General features: G+C 40.6%; 1 protein-coding gene across 1 annotated transcript in view; it reads right to left on the reverse strand.

The window, feature by feature from the left end:
* cwc27 (CWC27 spliceosome associated cyclophilin) overlaps positions 1-20,161 on the reverse strand; it is a 58,141-nt gene that overhangs the window by 23,310 nt on the left and 14,670 nt on the right. The gene's annotated exons all lie outside the window — the stretch shown is intronic.

The following is a 20,161-nucleotide window of genomic DNA, read 5'->3' on the forward strand; positions in this document are numbered from 1 at the left end:
CATCACTACAGCATAAAGAGACAGAACAGACTTCACCATGCTACACTTTATACTGCATAGAGACAGGACAGAAGAAGGCTTCGACATTCTATACTTTATACTATGGAATTGCTTTAACCCATTTAGGCCTGACCTCAACATTAAAAAGAAATCTTCTAAATCTTCCAAAGCTCTTGTTAACTAATCAATAAATATTTGTAAAAAAAAAAGAAATAGCAGATCTATGAGATCACACCATGTCGCATTGTGACAAGCAGTTGTGAGCTTGTGGATTGGCTCACAAATTTTTAACATGAACTGATTAAACTTAAACCAGCTCACCAGCAAGCAGTGAAACACATCCATCCACACCAATGAATAACATATTTAGCTGGCATTAACAAACATAGTCCATATTTCACACACGGTAGTTCAGAGCTCAGTCTGTCTGGGGTTTTTTCTGCACAGTCATGAAACGGGTTGAAAACACACTGTGATGATAACGGGGAGATGACCATGAAACTGCACAGTAACGTCAACATAACTCAATTTTAATTCAACTGTACACTCTCTTAGTATTGTGCTTCATGGGCTTTATGGACAATTTTGCCTCAAATTTGCAAAGTTATCCTTGCGAATCAGCCATATTCCTATAACAATAACAGAGCATAGGGGCCTCAGTGCAATGGATCACTATTTTTTTGGTCAAATAAACATAATATCCCAATGACCTTGTGTGCAAAATGTAAAAAATGCTTGGCCCTCGTTTTCTCAAGTGGCACCAGCATTGAAACCACTGAATCCACTGAAGGCACGCGGGCCAAACCTCAAACTGGACAGCAGAGGCAGACTCCGCTTCCAGGATGAGGTGAGGTATATTTTGATAAACTGCCATAAGATCATCTCATGTAGAATTAAGTACAGCAGAAGTTATTTTGTTGTTGCCGTGCCCCCCCCAAAATAATCATATTTGAAGTGCTATTATTCTGCACCTTTTTACATGATCGAGATTCGAGACTGCTGCCAGTCAGTTGCACAGCTGTCATGTCAGGAATTAATCATATTTTTGTGTACAGCTGTGGCAGTTCCGTTTTGGTCCCATTCTCTGATGGAGCATACTGTAGGTAAGCTGAATAGGGGCCAACATGCTGCTGGTCCCTTGGCCAGTAACACAGGTAAGCTGCACAGGTTGGGCCCCTGGCCCAGTAACACAGGTAAGCTGCACAGGTTGGGCCCCTGGCCCAGTAACACAGGTAAGCTGCACAGGTTGGGCCCCTGGCCCAGTAACACAGGTAAGCTGCACAGGTTGGGCCCCTGGCCCAGTAACACAGGTAAGCTGCACAGGTTGGGCCCCTGGCCCAGTAACACAGGTAAGCTGCACAGGTTGGGCCCCTGGCCCAGTAACACAGGTAAGCTGCACAGGTTGGGCCCCTGGCCCAGTAACACAGGTAAGCTGCACAGGTTGGGCCCCTGGCCCAGTAACACAGGTAAGCTGCACAGGTTGGGCCCCTGGCCCAGTAACACAGGTAAGCTGCACAGGTTGGGCCCCTGGCCCAGTAACACAGGTAAGCTGCACAGGTTGGGCCCCTGGCCCAGTAACACAGGTAAGCGGCACAGGTTGGGCCCCTGGCCCAGTAACACAGGTAAGCTGCACAGGTTGGGCCCCTGGCCCAGTAACACAGGTAAGCTGCACAGGTTGGGCCCCTGGCCCAGTAACACAGGTAAGCTGCACAGGTTGGGCCCCTGGCCCAGTAACACAGGTAAGCTGCACAGGTTGGGCCCCTGGCCCAGTAACACAGGTAAGCTGCACAGGTTGGGCCCCTGGCCCAGTAACACAGGTAAGCTGCACAGGTTGGGCCCCTGGCCCAGTAACACAGGTAAGCTGCACAGGTTGGGCCCCTGGCCCAGTAACACAGGTAAGCTGCACAGGTTGGGCCCCTGGCCCAGTAACACAGGTACACTGTAAAAACTATGACTAGGGTTTACTCATTAAAAATGCTGTCACAGTGTGACATCTAATAACATTGAATAGAATTTAAGCTCTGAAAAATGAGTTATATTTACTAGATATTTGTAGATATTGATTTATATTTACTAACTATTTCTTTGAAATTGATTATTTTCTACTCATAATTTGACTGGATTCTGATAGAAATTGATTAAGTTTTACTCATTAATTGATTGAAATTGATTAACATTTATTGATTATTTGTTAGGAATTGATTATTTTTTACTCATCATTTCTTTAAAATTGATTTAAATTTACTAATTATTTGTTTAAAATTGATTATTATTTACTCATTATTTGATTTAAATTGATTAACATTTACTAATTATTTGTTAGAAATTGATTATTTTTTACCCATCATTTATTTGAAATTGATTAAAATTGACTAATTATTTGTTTAAAATTGATTATTTTTTACTAATTATTGGATTTTAATTGATTTAAATTTACTAATTATTTGTTTAAAATTGATTATTATTTACTCATTATTTGATTTAAATTGATTAACATTTACTAATTATTTGTTAGAAATTGATTATTTTTTACTCATCATTTCTTTGAAATTTATTTATTTTTATTTACTATTACCTCGAAATTGAGTATTTTTTACTAATCGTGTGATTATAATTGATTTATAATTTATAATATTTTTCTTTGAAATGTATTGTTTTAATTGATATCGCATTACTTTAAATATTTTATGAATGTCCATTTTGTTACCATATATATATATATATATATATATATATATATATATATATATATATATATATATATATATATATATACATATACAGTATATAATCTACTCGATGTATTGAGCAGATTATACACTATGGTAACAAAAGTGACATTTATAATAATAGATTTAAAGTAATGTGATATCAATTAAAACAACAATTTCAGAAAAACATACATGTAAATCACACAATTATTAAAACAAATACTCAATTTCAAGAAATAGTAAGTAAAAATAAATCAATTTCAAAGAAATGATGAGTAAAACAATTATCAATTTTTTAACAAACAAATAGGACAGAACAAATTCATAAATAAATATTTAAAAAGAAAAAGGTAATTTGGTGTCAATAATTATATTAAAACTCAGGTTTAAACATTGCAGGTACAGATGAATATGAATACCATTGTAAATGTGTTCAACACAACTGCAGTTTACTCAAGTAAACAATGTATACATTATAAACATGGTACAATATACATTATACTTATTCAACAAGAAATAATACAACATGGTACAATAAAACCATCACACTCACACTCACAGTCACAATTTGACCTGTGAAAGAGGCAGACATTTTCAAGAAAAAGAAAAAAAAAAATATATATATATAAAACAAATTACCGGGACAACCTGGGCATGTAAAAAACAAATCTAAAACACTCATGTGTTTTCGGACAAGGTGCAAAAGCCTGTCCCAATATTAAATCAAAATATGATGCCACTACCCCAAGTTAGTAGTTAGAAGATATTTAGATTTCGTAGAACCACCACCTCCAGAAAACTAAAACATTTAAGTCACCATGTGATACAGTCATTTACACATACAGTATGTATATGTTCCCTGAGCCAGGTTATTTATCAACGTTAACACTAACCCAAACCCCATGAGGGAACATAGGGCTTCTTAATCTATTTTCTTTTTAAGGCTGTGCACCTTTGGGGTCAGCTTTAGGGAATCGAGCTCCAGCAGGACTTTCTGGAAGAACTCAAATGTATATTTGAGCTCTTTGGGATATGCCAAATTGACGACGTATATCAATCCAATGAGTATGGCACAGGCCCTTGAAAATTTGCCCACATTACGCACTACTTTGATGCCATCTATGACAAGTCCAACGTCACTTGGACCCTCGGAGGTAGCTCTGATGCTGTAGATGGTCATCTTGGTAAGATCAAGGTCTTCTGCCACAGGGTCATCAGCATGCTGAAATTGTCAGACAGTCAAAGAGGGGAAAGTTATATATATATATTTTTTAATTTTATCCCACGATTTTGTAACACATTTTTCACCCCTGTGTCAATTATCTAATGTGATCCTGGGCTCTACACACCCGCCGCCAACCTAGTCCCCATATATGGGGGACATGGGGAGAGCAACGGACTTGAACTCATGCTTCATTCATGTCTGAGTGTCCAAGTTGCTCCTTTTCACCTGACAGGGGGGAGTCAACCAGTCTCTATATGGCACTTCTCATTCCTGATGCTTGAATCATCCTCAGCAGGATCAACATCGCTCCTTATTGTAAAAGGTCTGGAGGAACTCTGACATTTGTGGGTCTAAATAATTATATAGACATTAAACGAGGATGAGCATTTAAACCCTCTTATTTCAGAAGTAGTACTGAAAACAAAACCTTTAAACACACAAAGGAAGTAAACTATACTGTATTACTGAACAAAACTCAGTTTGTCAAGAATTGCAGGGATAAATCAATTTACTATATTATGCAGTTACTAACGGGAGGTCTGACTTAAGGTCAGACCCCCCCACCACCACCAAGACATGCCAGGTAGACAGAAGTCACATGCTATAATTTAAGATGCACTTTGACTTACATCATACACTTTCAAAAGTAGTCCAGTGTCTTCTCCCAGATAAACCATCAAGCAGCGAATGATGACCTCTCTGGTCTTGTTGATGTCAGGGTTGCTTGGAGACTGAAATTACAAAAGGAAACAAAGATTCATGTTCATAATGCAAAAGATTCCACTGATCTAAAGTTGTTGTAAACACTGATTCAAACTAAAAGTGCATCTTCTTAACATATCAGGCTTAAAAGGAAACCCCTATGAAAATCATTCAGGTAATATGTCACTATATCCAATGAAAACACTTCCTGTCATTTTTCTGTCTAGGACACCAGCTGACTTCAGGAGGTCATTGTTCCCAGTAAATAAAGAAAATATATAGCACATGAGCCTACACATACACCTCCTACAACCACTACATCTTGCGTACTGTATGGATTAAAGTTCCAGAGGTGCCCACCCTTTTTTGATTTGAGAGCTACTTTCAAAATACTTGAAAAGAAAAGTATTGCATTTTGGATTTGAGCTGACAGCCCCTTTTTGTTGTCAATTTAATACAAGTGGCAGATTATTCTTTTAACATTTAAATAATCACACCTATGTGAAGTGAGGGGTACTACCAACCCTGATCATCTTACATCATCGCAATATCATAACATAACATCATATGCTGATTTGCTCAGTGACAGACAAAACAAACATTAAACTCTGTTCATTGGCAATGGCGTTTTTATGAAAGACAAACATTAAACCTGCATATAGCGCCCTTCAATAATATATTTTACAGCCGATCTACCTTTAGGGCACCCCTGAATTTACAAACAAAACGTGAATATGTTAAGCAGGGAGCTTTATATGTACTGGTAGGCAACTTTTGTTAGGAAGAAGGAAGGCACTGGTCCTAAGTATTGACCTTGAAAAGTCACATCATTTCCAATCATGTTATTAAAACAGGCTCTAATTGTCAGAGTTTGCACCAGTGCCTTCCTTCTTCTACACTTACCAGTCCCAGACTGAACTTGGCTTGAGGTGTGTTGGAGCCGCTTTTGTTATGGGGGGGAATACTTTGGTTAGACATGGTCCGACTGGATTAAGGTTGGTGAGGGACAGGCCGGGGTGCGTTAAAACGACCAGATTAAGGTTGGTGAGGGGTGCGTTAAGGGTTGGGAGAGGGTTACGGTTAGGTTTAGTTGTGAGGGTGAGGGTTTGAGATATCGGACCAATGGTATGTCTAGCCAGACTAGTTTCCCCGTTTCCACTTTGTATGAGAAGCTACTATGATCCTGGTTGTAGATTAATCTTTAAATCCAACCTGCATCATACAGTCGTATCTCATAGTAATATGATCACAAAATGCCTGAAATAAAATAGCAAATATAATAATCAAAGAGTATTTGAACAATACCGTGAGTAGTATGGCCTGTAACTTCACCCCCATGGCTCCACCCTTGGTGTTGAAGAGGTCCATTAGACTAGGAGTGTACTCGTCGAGCTTAGACATGAATGTTGATTCAAGGGACAGCGTTGTTATCCTCAGGAACTCATCCACGATCTGAAAGACAAAACAATGGAACTATCTTACCTAAACATACAGTACCATTTTATGAACTCCATTCATGCTGATAGCTAAATCATCTGACCGTACTGTCTGGTGTGGTCACATAAGCCTGAGTAGATGATAAAATGACAACCAAAAGATAAAGTGAAATATCCCTTTAACCTTTATCAAATGGCTACAAGAACTGTGTCAAGCCTGGCGCAAATCCAATAAGTTGAAGTGTAAATCTAGGACTCATAATGATGTACCGTATATGTTCAAACCACATATACCACATATTATTTTTTCAACAATAGCCAATTTAACATTATTTTAGATGGGGGTCTGCGGCCCAATGTACATTCATGTGGGGGTCTTTGACAGGAATGGTATGAGAACCACTGAATTGCATGTACATTATACATACCTATTGATATGATTCAGTCAGTAGTTTAACCAGGAACCCTGCTCCTGGAATCCTGGAAACTGCATCTGAAGAGATATTTAGATTAACTTTTTCAGTGTAATCAATACTATTAATTATATACACATAACAGGGTACAACATAGCAGTGTTTCCTGTGTGTTATTATGTGGCCACCATGCAATCATAATGGGGGTTCCAGATGGTCCCCAGCTAAATGATGGAAAGCTGGCAACCAAATTGACCCTTGTAGATCAAATGGACGAGTAAGGGTCAGTTTGGTTTCTTTATACACTCAATTAGAATTACATTTTTGAGGGGCGCTAGCCATTAGTTAGTCTTTAGTTCAATGTTTGTTTTGCAAACGCCATTGACAATGAAGGGAAAATTTACATCATAATGTAACTCATTACATCATATTGTCTCTTCATTGATAATGGCATTTAATGTTTGTGTTGGCACCGTTTGTTTTACATCACCAAACCAAATCAACATGAGTTAGACTTTAATATATTAGCGCCCCTCACTTCACACAGGTGTGAATTGTTCTGCATTAGGTCGGAAGCCCCATACAGTAGCTCTAATCTAATGCAATGGCAGAAACGGCATTAGGTCTATGGAACTATGGCTATAGGTAGGCTGCAACTTGAGTCTACTAATTGAAGAAATTAAATGCAGTCACATGTAATTCATAATTACTCACCTGAGTCACGTCCAAGAACAAGAATGTGAGCGGTGGGTGTAATCACAAGCAGAGTCCTGCAAAAATGAAAGTAGATTAGCAATGCCCATTAAAAGGCATCAGCCAGCCTATAATGTTACATAAATGTTTAAAATAAACTAGTTCAGGTCACAGTTTTGCCTACTGTCAGCTGTCCAGATATTAAATTAAATTTCAGAATGGTAGACCAAAATTATTGCCACAACCCATAGCCAGAACCACAGAATAAAGTCCAAACCTTAAAGTAAGCCCAAATCACTTTGGGCTTATCCAAATTAATTCCTAATTATTATTATCATCATCATTATTCATTTTATGTTATATTTTTACATTTTGGAAAAAATAGCCAACACTGAGGTGCCCACAACGTTTAGGTGCCCTGTGCCCAACCTTCCTGCACCCTTTTGCAATGTGAAATGCCACCGAATGTGTAATAGTTTTCCACTTTGCTTGTCTTTATATGGGAAAATGAACCCCCAACTTGTGAAAGCTCTCACTCACAGCCTGCATATTTCTGCTTGCTGAAAATAACTGATCCACAAGCTCACAACGTGTCACGGACGTGACGGGTTGTAAGCTTGTAGATCAGCTCGCATTTTCAGCACGACAAGTTTAACTCAGTGTTTTTGGGTCGGGACACATGTTCTCATTTGTGCTGTATATCTGGCTGTGACTACAGTGACTGTCTGCGTGCATCACAGAGCCTCATCATCCAGTTGTGAGCTGTGCGCTCCCATATAGACTGTATGCGCGCTCCATAGATTGATTACATTAAATTCGTGACGGATTTGGGTTTATTGGTGGGTTTTATAACTTTAAAACAAGGGACACACAGTCACATGCACACACTGGATAAATGTTATACATGAAGTCACATCAAATCATGACAGAGCAGACGGGTTCCATCAATGGATCACACGACAGACGACATGTTTCAGTTTCAGCCAGGGCTAAACTAAACTTGCAGACAGTAACACAAAACAATGTTTAGATGCTACAGCAACTTATAATAAACATCTTACCTTTCTTTGGGGAAAATGGTCCAAGTTTATATATTTCCAGACGAAAGAAAGAAAATACAAGCAGCAGGCCAGCAGCTAGAAGTTCCAACACCTGCACCGTGTTGAACTGATTGGGGCAGTGATTAACATCTACATACAACCAATGAGTAAAATCTACTCATTTTCTACATCTATCGTTTTTAGTGACACATATAATTAAATTCTAGTCAGTTATGGAGAGCTGATTTTATTCAGACAACATTGTGTAAATGCAATTCATAAATAACTAAAATTGGTATGAAAACACCTTCTCCCATATGAATAAAACTTACATAATTCCTGCATAATTGCAATGACTCAACAATACAATTAAATTCTACTCAGTGATTCCTACCTGATTTTATGCAAAGAAAGTTGAGTAAAATACAGTGCATTATATCGTTTAATTCAGCTCAATTTAATTGTAAACGGCACACAGTCCTTTTTATAAGCAACATGAATACATATTTATTAATTAAATATTACTTCAGCCCAGTCTCAGTTTTTAGGGTGTAAGCTGCACAGGTTGGGCCCCTGGCCCAGTAACACAGGTAAGCTGCACAGGTTGGGCCCCTGGCCCAGTAACACAGGTAAGCTGCACAGGTTGGGCCCCTGGCCCAGTAACACAGGTAAGCTGCACAGGTTGGGCCCCTGGCCCAGTAACACAGGTAAGCTGCACGGGTTGGGCCCCTGGCCCAGTAACACAGGTAAGCTGCACAGGTTGGGCCCCTGGCCCAGTAACACAGGTAAGCTGCACGGGTTGGGCCCCTGGCCCAGTAACACAGGTTGGGCCCCTGGCCCAGTAACACAGGTTGGGCCCCTGGCCCACAGTAACAAGAAACAGAAGCAACTCCAGACCACAACAACGTCCGCCTTTGTTTTCTTCCATCTGCTCTCTCTCCCCGAAACCAGTGGTGGAAAACATACTCAAAGTTTTTACTTAAGTAAAAGTAGAAATATAGAAATAGTATAAATACGGTAATAATATAGAAATAATATAGAAATACTCTGTAAAGTAAAAGTCCAGAATTCAACATTGACTTGAGTAAAAGTACAAAAGTATTGGCTTCAAACTGTATTTAAAGTACCAAAAGTTTTCAAATGCATAATCATCTTTTGAAAATAGCAGATCTACAAGCTCACAATGCATGCAATAAAAGTACTGGAAATTGGAAATACTGAAGTAAAAATACCCCCCCCCCCCTCCCCCCCTCTATCAACAACTTTCATTGCTGCGTTTGTTGCTGCTGTCCAACTCCCATGTAGGTTAACATTTTAGTCCGCTGATGCCCTCCGGGGAAAAACACACTGTGGCATTAACCATTTGATCCCCAGCGTTCATATTCTGGGGAGGGGGAGTCGGGGGACATAAAAAAAAATAGCAGAACTGCAAGTACAGTGGTCTATATAGTACAGTTATAACTTAAGTCCAGTTCGCTAAGCCTACAGAAGGGGTTTGAAGCAGATTGCCACTAACTTTCAACATTGAACTGTATACCTTAGAGTTGTTAAAAACGTTCCCCTCTTCTGTTTATTCTAGAACTGAAGGTCTAGAACTTGGGATCATGTGATCAGTGACATCACACCGGTCAGGTGTACTCTGCAGGCCAAAGAGTAAACGGCAAATTTACCATACAATCTCTTTACTTTCTCTTTTTTGTCCTTAGTTATGACCGCATCACTGTGGCGTTCACATTATGGAGGGAAAATAAGTATAAAAAAATATATAATATGAATAAAGTAGTATCTTGTAGATCTGCTATTTTCGGCAGGTAGGACACGGTGTATAAATCATGCTTTAGCCTCCGTTTAAGCTGAAGAAGCAAGCAGCTCAGACAAGCTGTTGGCTTAGCTCCTCTCTCATTCCCGCTGGGATTGTCACAGCTCGTTCTAGACTGAAGTTTGAACAGATGAAAAAAGGGCAGTCTGAGGCAGCCTTCGTCACACCGCTGATGATGTCTGAGAAACCGCCAACTCAGCCACTTTTCCAGAAGCCAGGAGTCCATGATTCATGTTGTTTTTGGGGGTGTACGACAAAGGGGGGAGTGCGACGTGACCGCCGGATGGAGGAATACAGTCGATGGGTCTAACAAACCCCATTGATATAGTGTATAGTGAGGGTCTGGGTCTAACAAACCCCATTGATATAGTGTATAGTGAGGGTCTGGGTCTAACAAACCCCATTGATATAGTGTATAGTGAGGGTCTGGGTCTAACAAACCCCATTGATATAGTGTATAGTGAGGGTCTGGGTCTAACAAACCCCATTGATAGTGCATTCTTCTGCATTGAAGTGTTTTCTTATTAGGCATGACGTCATAAACATCTAACTGTCCGTAGGCCTGTCAGAATTATTACACAATTGCCTAATCGCAATTAGTTGACAGTGATTTTTGCGTAATTGTCAAACTCCCGTTTTTTGTCGATATAGGTCCAAAATATGTAGAAATGTTCATGCATTTGATCAAAGATCCCGGGAGGAGATAGATTTTAATAGTTTTTCCATATAATTCGAAATGGTGGGCGATGTAAAGTTCAGAGGTCAAAAGTCAGAAAACAAAAGTTGTTCGTCATGAGGAGATGCAAGTGTGTATCGATGTTTTATTGTCGGCGGTCAAACGGTTCATGAGCTATACCTTTTTAAAATAGTGCCACCCTTTGGGCAATGGTCTTCACCGTTTGGCATAGCCCTCATGACCATATTGCCAAGTTTCGCAAAAACGATGTACGGTTAAGCCAGAACTGCTATTTTTGGCGTAAGGAGAAAGACAAGAAGAAAAAATAATCGTCAACTTAATGTGTAATCATGATGGCCTTATGGCTCGTACACACTGCACGATATTTGCTCTGATTATGCTGTCGGGGACCATTTTTGGAGCTGCACATCGTACAGTATGAAATGGATTGCGAGCGCGTCCCGAGAAGTCCTGTATTGCAGCCAATGAGAGCACTCACTGACACTGTGTCTGTCTGTCGGTCGTCGACTGTATCGATAGATGATCAGATGATAATAATATATATAACCTTTATTCCGTGGGTAAATATGTGTCCTGTCGTACAATGGTAGCTATATTAGCCCAATGTTGCTGTTAAATAGTCTATAAAACCAACCCATTTCACTTGAATAATGTTGATAAAACCGCATCGGAGCAAACTTTTGTACCTCATGCGAATACAAATGCATACTCTGTGTGTGCGCTCGCGCAAGAGACGGAGTTATTTAATGCAAATCAAGATTTTAACATCCTGTCTCGCTGCAGCCCACGTAGGCTACACGCCATCACAAAGATTTCGCCCTGTGTAGCCTGGCTATCCTGTGTGTGTGGCGCGCACGCAGAGAGAGAGAGAGAGGCGTCCTGTGTCGGTCTCGCGCTTATATCACGGCATCCTGCACGTGCGTGAGATGTCAAAATTAATTGGAATAAAAAACAAATGATGTAGCCTGTATCGGGTCTGGATCGCATCTTGGTGAACACTGGCATTGTGTTATACCTAGTTGGCGACCAATCGTTTAGTGTGAAAGCCACAAAGATATAATGACAGCCCATTAAAAAAAAAGAGACTCCTGTAGTGTGAAATACATGACAATCTCGGATCTGATGACTCGCCGACAACTTAAAAACTCCTACAGTGTGTAGGGCCATTAGCTGTGCGGTTGTGAAAGGATGGTTCTTGTAGAAGACACAAGTCTATCATGAAAACCTGAGGACAATTCTGCAAATGATAATATAAAATACATTTTGTGAAAATTTTAATTGTGAAACCGATAAATAAGAACTAAAGTGTATATTAGTTGCATTGAAGCCGGAACAAAATCGATTGATCATTAAAATGTACACAGCCCCACCCATCTGACCTCTACCACAGCAGCCAAAAGGCTGCTTGCAGAGATCCGTTATGTTCACTAGTTTTGGTCCTGGGCAGTGTACATTTTGACAGTACATTTTTATTTATTCTTACCGTAGTCATAGTCTTTTGCATAAAATGCCATTCAGTAAGTTTTAGTCATATTGTAGTCATCTGAAATGTTTTAGTTTTGGTCTAGTCGACTAAAGCTACAGTTGATTTTGTCGACAAAAATATATTTTGCCAGGCATTGATGGCTGATTTTACACCTGGCTGTATGCTGAACATTTCTGATCTACAAGCTCGTGACACGTTGTGAGCTTGTAGATCTGCTATTTTCAGAGTGCAACACCCGAGCACAACCAAACATAAAATGGCATGTCTTTCAGGCCTACTGGTTCTCTTCTGCAACTCCCCTTACATTTTAGTCTAGTTTTTATTTGTTGATGAAATTGTCAATATATTTAGTTTTAGCTTTAGTCATCATAGTTTTTATTTAGTTTTCGCCAGTGAAAATAGGTAGTCGGCGAACATTTAATTGAACACTGGTCCCACAGGGAGACATCAAATGTAATAACACATGTAGTAACATTTAATTGAACACTGATCCCACAGGGAGACATGTCTCTTTCGGGCCTCGAGCTAAAGCATTGGGGAACGTCCACTAATAGACAGTTGGCATGTATGCCACTGTTTGGAAGAATAAGTCAAGTATGTTCACATACAAGGAATTTGACTCGGTCTGTTGATCTCAGACACACATTAAACACTGCTGGCAAAGTCCACTGATTACATATCTATGAACAACTAGTACACGTGCACTGAGATGTGGCCTTTTACTGATGAGGTCAAACATGCATTTTTGGATGCATGATTTATTAGTTCATTTTGTTCAGGTCAGATTTCAGTGTGGATTTGTTTTAAAGCTTTATTTGCTGACAATTTGTATGAGCCATGGAGTTGCTGTGGCAACGCGAGAATCCTTTGATCAGAGCAATACTTTGTTGAGTTTGAAATGAAGACAGGCAATATATTTTATTGCCGGGGAACACCTTTTGACTGAGTGATCTCTTTCTGCTTGCCAAGACAGGTTACAATTTGCAAAACAAGAGACACATATCCAAGGCAACAGCCAAAAGAAATCAGCTTCATGACCCCAGTAGCAATAAAGATAGAGAGGCCAGAAAGAACCTGAGAACACCTGTCAAATACTCCTCAGAACAAATTCCTCCCAACGCAGTCACACAAAGCATTGCACTCTTTGTGCCTCCTCTTTTCTCTGTATTTTTGGTAAAATAAAGCCTGACTTGATCATACTATGTCACACAAAAGCATCAAAAGGAGCCGATCAAAACGTGGCACGAAGCGACAGTGTACAAATGGAACCAATGGTTGTACACTCTCAGAGTTATGGGGGTCCGTGGCCTAATACCTAATTCCAAGGACCCCCAAGTGGTCCTTAAAATTAAAAAAGTTTGTGAACCACTGGTATGGATAATAAGGACAATACAGCACAATGGACATTAGCAGGGCTGAGCCAGAACGCCATGGAGATCCAAAGGATTTGATAATTAGATCGGGATTCAGATCCTAAATTCAGATGTGGGTTAGTTTTTGGCTCGGTGTTTAGCCTATCATTTTATCTATACCACATGCGGTGTTGGGAGCAGTGATTGAAGTCAGAGTGTATTCAACAGGCCTGCGCATAACTAAAGGCTGACACGACTTCTACTGCGGGCTATTTATTCCTTTTTTAAACGTTTTCATTCAGGCCGTGTGCCATGTGTTGTCAGCAGCGTGGGCTCAATTGCACTCGCGTTAGTGGAGGAGCTTTCTGTGGCTTTTAACAAGTTTAATGATCATTAACGTACTTTTAACATGCAGCACATTCTATTCGCTAAGAAAACCCCCAGTTCTGTATAATGCAGATGCGCCGATAAGGAGATTCTGGGCCAATTGCCGGTCGAGAACCACTGGTCTAGAAAGCATTTTCAGGTCAAGGACCCCCAAATTAATATGAATTTGCCCACGGACCCCCTTCTGAAAACATTTTGTGCCAGGGGGACCCGCAGAAGAGAAGACTTCAAATCTTCAAATGTTTCGAAATTATAAAAAAAAAGGTTTCACGTTGTAATTGTAGATGGGCTATTTTTTATATGAAATAGGGTTAAAGTGATGCTAGATAATAAATAAAAAAATTGTTTTGGAAAATAAATTAAATTAAATACAATAAAAAATGAATTTAAAGAGGAATAAAAAAAAACATGGCTCACTCACGTATTAGGAGGACAATATCGATGGTTAAAATAGTTTGAAGTTACAATGGGTTTGGATAGGAAGGGGGCGTGTCTGATAAAATGTATATCAAATATACTGAATCAAGCAACTTATAAACTGTCTGGGGTGTTCACAAAAGCCTCAGTAGATGTTAAAATGACCCCAAACATGAATTGAATTGTGTGAAATATCCCTTTCAGCCAAGGACAGCCATTTGAGAGAAGATGCCAGGGAGAGAAGATGTGAGTTGTTAGATAAGTACAAGCTATACTGTAGACGGGGATAGAGAAACTATGGTCACTCTTGAGTCTTAAAAAGTACATTCTGTCATTGGACTACCTTCTAGCTCGACTAGCTGGTGAAATTACTGGGGCACTTTCAACCTTGGTGTCCCTCTTTTGTGGATGTCACAGGCAGCATTTTTCAAAGGAATAGTCAACAATCTATATAAATGCACCAAGTCTCTGTCTGTAAGTACGTGTGTACGTCTGTAATCCATGTAACTCAAATTAGACACACGCATTCCACACCCCCACAGAGACTCAGAGAGTGCAGTGCCCGGTGTCAAGTCTGTCGGATAGCTGGTTGTCCAGAACCAGCACAAAAGCCTCTGCCCGGGATCTGTACCTGATATTCCATATTTAGGCATGCCTGACAAAGAACTCCATGGGCATAAAAGGGACACAGGCATAATAACTAGGTGGGGCATGCATTTCGAACTTGCATCTTTCCAAGTAGGACAGTGCCCAAGGGGCACCGCTCTAGTATATTCTAATGAAGTGGTTAAACTGTTCCTTGTATTTCTGGGGAGTCGGGACCCCCTGGAAGCCCCTCAAGGACCCATGGGGGTCCCCCGGATCACACTTTGAGAAGCACTGGTCTAGACCTGTCCATACGTCCGTTTGTCTGTCTGGTGCTAATCTCACAAACCTCTGGACCAATCTATCTAACCCTAACCCTATGGACAAGATATGTTTTACTGATCTCAGGGGAATATGGAACATTAGCAAAGGAATAGCAGTTGTGCGTTGTGAGCTTGCAGATCAACTATTTTTGCTATATATACAGGTGTGCATTGGGATTTCCACCTGCCCATCAGCACAGACAGTTTGAAAACCACTGCTATACAGTGGTTCTTCTCACTTATTCACGTTGGAAAAATTGAAATTCGATGAGCCGTTTTCATAAAGAAAATCAGTGACTGGGAACACGACCAAGGCATATACTGTACATACATATGCTGTAAGCATTGTGTCGCAGTACAACATGTTGTGAGCTTGAAGATCAGCTATTTTCAGTATGCAACCAAGTGTAAAATCAGGCATTACAAATTTACAATGCCACCAAGGCCTGCCATTTTTGTCGACAAAATCAACAGCAGATTTAGTTCGCTAAACTTTGACTTTTTTTCCCTTCTTTTTAACAAAAGACTGGACTAAAACCAAATAAGAATCTGCTGTCAAAATGAACACAGATTCAGAACAATTATGTGTTTCTGTTTTTTACACCCTGTCCACTTTCCCAGGTGACTAGATAGCAACAGGCATTACAGAGTGTCTGTCTGAGCGGCCTGAGCAACGCGCCGGTGGATGAGAGAGAGACAGAGGGTTGGAGGGAGGGGGGTGTTCGCCCTCCAACAATGCCCCCTTTGTCCCGGGCTAACACTGTACCTACCCGCCTGCTCTTTGATTCCCTGCCAAGACAAACCACTGTGTTGGGTTACAGTTCTTGTATAGGAAAACAATCTGAGCTTGTGTTTAAGTCAACGAGACCGGGAAGGCTTCTGTGTGTGTGTGTATATATATATATATATATATATTATTTTTTTTAATGCGAACATTTCTATCTCATAGAAAATTTGTTTTAAATTTGAGCTATATCGCACATTCGTTCTCAAAGTGTGCTTTAGCTATTCAAATATCAGATCTAGAACGCAAACAAATGTTTCTAATCATCAGGGGGTCCTTGACATGACAATGTTTGGGAACCGAACATATGTTTTTTCAGAAAACCGATTTTATTGATTTAGAAGAAGGAATTTTGTAGAACAGGCCTCAGGTCTTCAAGGGTTAATAGACTACAGTCTGCCTGCATTGGGCTGGCTGTCAGTCAGGACACACAGCTGACCGGGGGCCCCACTCTTTATCCCATTAGCGCTAATGAGAGAAGGGTATGTAGGCTGTGTGTGTGTATGTATGTATGTATGTATGTATATGTATGTATGTATGTATGTACCTTTATCCAAAGCGCTTTACATAGATTGTGCATTACATTCACCCATTAACACACAGATTCGCACACAGATGACGGAGGAAACCATGCAAGGCACCAACCTGCACATCGGGAGCAATTAGGGGTTCAGTGTCTTGCTCAAGAACACTTCGACACTGATTCTGAGGGAGCCCGGGGTCGAACTGGGAATCTTACGGTTCCCATCCGGCCACTACCCCTGAGTCACCGCCATCCCATATACATACGTATCTCTGTCTGTGTGTGTGTGTGTGTGTGTGTGTGTGTGTGTGTGTGTGTGTGTGTGTGTGTGTGTGCATGTATGAGTATAGGAAGAGAAGACATCATCTACAGATAACTGTAGCATTAAGAGGCAGATGAGAGATTAAGCCTATCTTAAGGGTTATATTATCATAATGATTTTGCTTCATTTTCATACCCTCTGGTAGCCTCGAAGCCTTGTCTACGCCAGTGCTTTCCCAAACGTTTTAGCTCTAGGAGAGCTAAGCACAAGACAAGCACACAATGTGTCCCATCATGACAACAGCCAGCTGTTTAAGTACTCCTTTTATGTACATTTTATGTACATTTTTTTATGTATGGAAATTTTCTTTTCTTTTGTAAAAGTCTTAAAAAAAATACATTTTGTATAGAGATATGGTAAATAATGGGGGTCCATTGCCCTAGTGCATATCAAACTGGGGGGGGGGGTTTGAGAATTACTGCTCTAAAAACATTTAGCCAAACACTCGACCAGCTTTCACCACTCTTTTCCCACTCTCTTTTCCAGCTCCGTCACTTCGTGCCACGCTGCGTGCGAGCTTGTACATTTGCTTTAAAAAATATATATAAATCCTAAAGAGTTTAAAAGGTTTTTAATCATTTTTTAACACAAATCTTTATTCTGGGAGGGCGAGGGGGTAAATAAGCATCCTATAGAGCCTATCTCCTGTTTCTGTAGCGTGAGGCAGCTTTATGTACAACTATACCCACTGGACATGATGTACACAAGGACACCGCCTGGACAGGACGCTAGCATGTCACAGGAACTTATCCCAATCCACCCCATGATGCCGAGTGCCAAGCACGGAGGCACTGGGTCCCAGTCTTCGGTACGACCCGGCCAGGGGTGGAACCCGACCTCTCAGTCTCAGGACGGACACTCTAAACACAGACCCATTTCAGCAGGTGGGGGCATTTTCAGATGGTGGTGGGGTCCGCAGCCAAATGCATATCATTTTGAGGGTCCTTGGCACGAAAACAATTGAGAACCACTGATTTAGAAGGCATCTGTAGAATCGGCTTCAGGTCTTCATGGGTTAACTACTTTTGCTGGGGAACCACTAGAATCCCCCCCCCCCACCCCCCAGTTCCAGTTCAGTTGTTTTTCTCGCCTATTATTAAACCAGTTCAGAGTGTTTCCACTGAAAAGTAATTGGTTCAGAAACCTAAAAGTTGGTTCAGAGCTGGAACCAAAAAATGGCCGCCGGTTCTGTGAACGCACCAAGGTTCCAAGATTGTAGAACAGAACCAGTTGTAGAACCAAAGTTATTTTGGTAGAAACGGGGCCACTGTAGTCCCCGGGCGCCCACCGTGACTACCACTGCTGGCTCCGGGCCGGGGCTACAGCTTGCTTCTACTACAGCATCAGAGTAATTTGATTCGAGTGCCAAGGTTCATTTTTCTTTGGCAGCCGTAGCCTTATAGCCAGACCCAAAGATGTCCGTCCAGTGAGTGTGAACTAAGGTAACTTGTACCAGTGCGGCTTGGAAACAGGCTGCATGGTCAGGGACATAAATCTGATTCTGTCAAACAGATTCTTAAAAAGGCATGGCAAGACCTGTCACATCATTCCTACTAACCTATACCAAATATGTCACGAATGGGCTGTTAGGTAAGATGTAATCTGTCACCATTATGACATGACGATTAACAATCGCTCAAATAATTGCGATTAACGATTTTAATCGTGTTTCTGTCGTTCTGTCGTTCACAAAACAAAAATCTACAGATCAACAGATGCTCAAAGCGTGTCGTGACACGTTTTGAGCATCTGTAGATCTGCTATTTTTGAAAATGTAATTTTTGAAAAATATATATTAACATATAACACAGAAATGATTATGACGATCAGGATAATCAAAAGATGATTGTGATCAGCTCAAATAATTCATTATAATATTGTGATAGGCCGAAATGTGACCAAAAAACAGATTTACGCAGCAGAAATAAATCTACACACTGCGACATGTCGCAAGCTTGTAGATCTGCTATGTTTGGTTCGACACCAAGTATTAAAGTGCAGTGGTCTTGAAGCCAAATATCTCCCTGGAGCTGGAGAGATGATTAAATTCACCGGTTCTCAACATGTGGGCTGGGGGCACCCCCTGGTGGCCCGTGAGGGGTGTGTGTGTGTGTGTGTGTGTGTGTGTGTGTGTGTGTGTGGTCCAGGATCTTACCTTTCAAAAAGTACATTTATATGGTTGCTGTCGGTAGAAACCTCTGTGTCACTTTCAAGCTTGCTACTTTTGCTATGTTAGAATTACAGATTTGGTCATATGAGGTTTCCACCAGACAGACAATATTATACATTACATTCAGTTCTCTTAGAGTAACATGAACGCTGCAATGCATGACAAGTACATAATAACCAAGTATAAGTACCTATTTTCTTTTTGTCACATGGAAAAATATGTCACGAATGTAACAATATCAAATAGATCTGTACGTGTCTTCTGCTTCCAAATGTGTAGTGTTGTTGCTGTGCATGTGATTACTTTACATACTAAATTCTACCAACTATGTCTATTGGTAAACTGTTGATAGTTTTATTCTTGTACAACACTGCTCCCAACAGGCCTTCAAACTGCATTACAACAAATTAACTTGCCATCATCTTGGGACCAAAATAAACTAAATGGTAAATGGTGCATTTATATAGCGCCTTTATCCAAGGTGCAGTACATAGAAGGTGCATTACATTCACCCATTCAGACACACATTCATACACCGATGACAGAGGAAACCATGCATGGCACCAACATGCACATCGGGAGGAATTAGGACACGTCTTGCTCAAGGACACTTCGACACTAACTCTGGGGGAGCCCGGGTTCGAACCCATAATTGTTCCCGAGCGGAAATTTCACATATACTGACTTACTGAGGACAAATTTCACATATACTGTATACTAGAAGAAGAAGTAGGTCAGGAGTGGCTTATTGTCTGTATCAGCCGGTAACATGCGGGAGTCTAGTTCCGTTACAAAGACGCCGGGGAGATGGATTGACACACTTACCATCAGCTCCCAGTACTTCTCGCACGACTTGCTGCACCAAACTGATGCTACTCATTCGCTGAGTTGGCGGTGCCTGGGATCGAACCCATGAACTTGTGGTCCAAAGGTGAGAGCTCTATACCGACTGAGCTACCCGGACTATATATACACATAATGTGACAAAACAACACTATTGCTTTTTATTTTTAACTAACCCTAACCTCACAAACACTATGCCAGGAAAAGAGAGAGTCTGGTGTTTTACTGTGTCT

Source organism: Protomyctophum bolini, assembly GCF_963924005.1.
Source record: "Protomyctophum bolini genome assembly, chromosome: 22".
NCBI lineage: Eukaryota > Metazoa > Chordata > Actinopteri > Myctophiformes > Myctophidae > Protomyctophum > Protomyctophum bolini.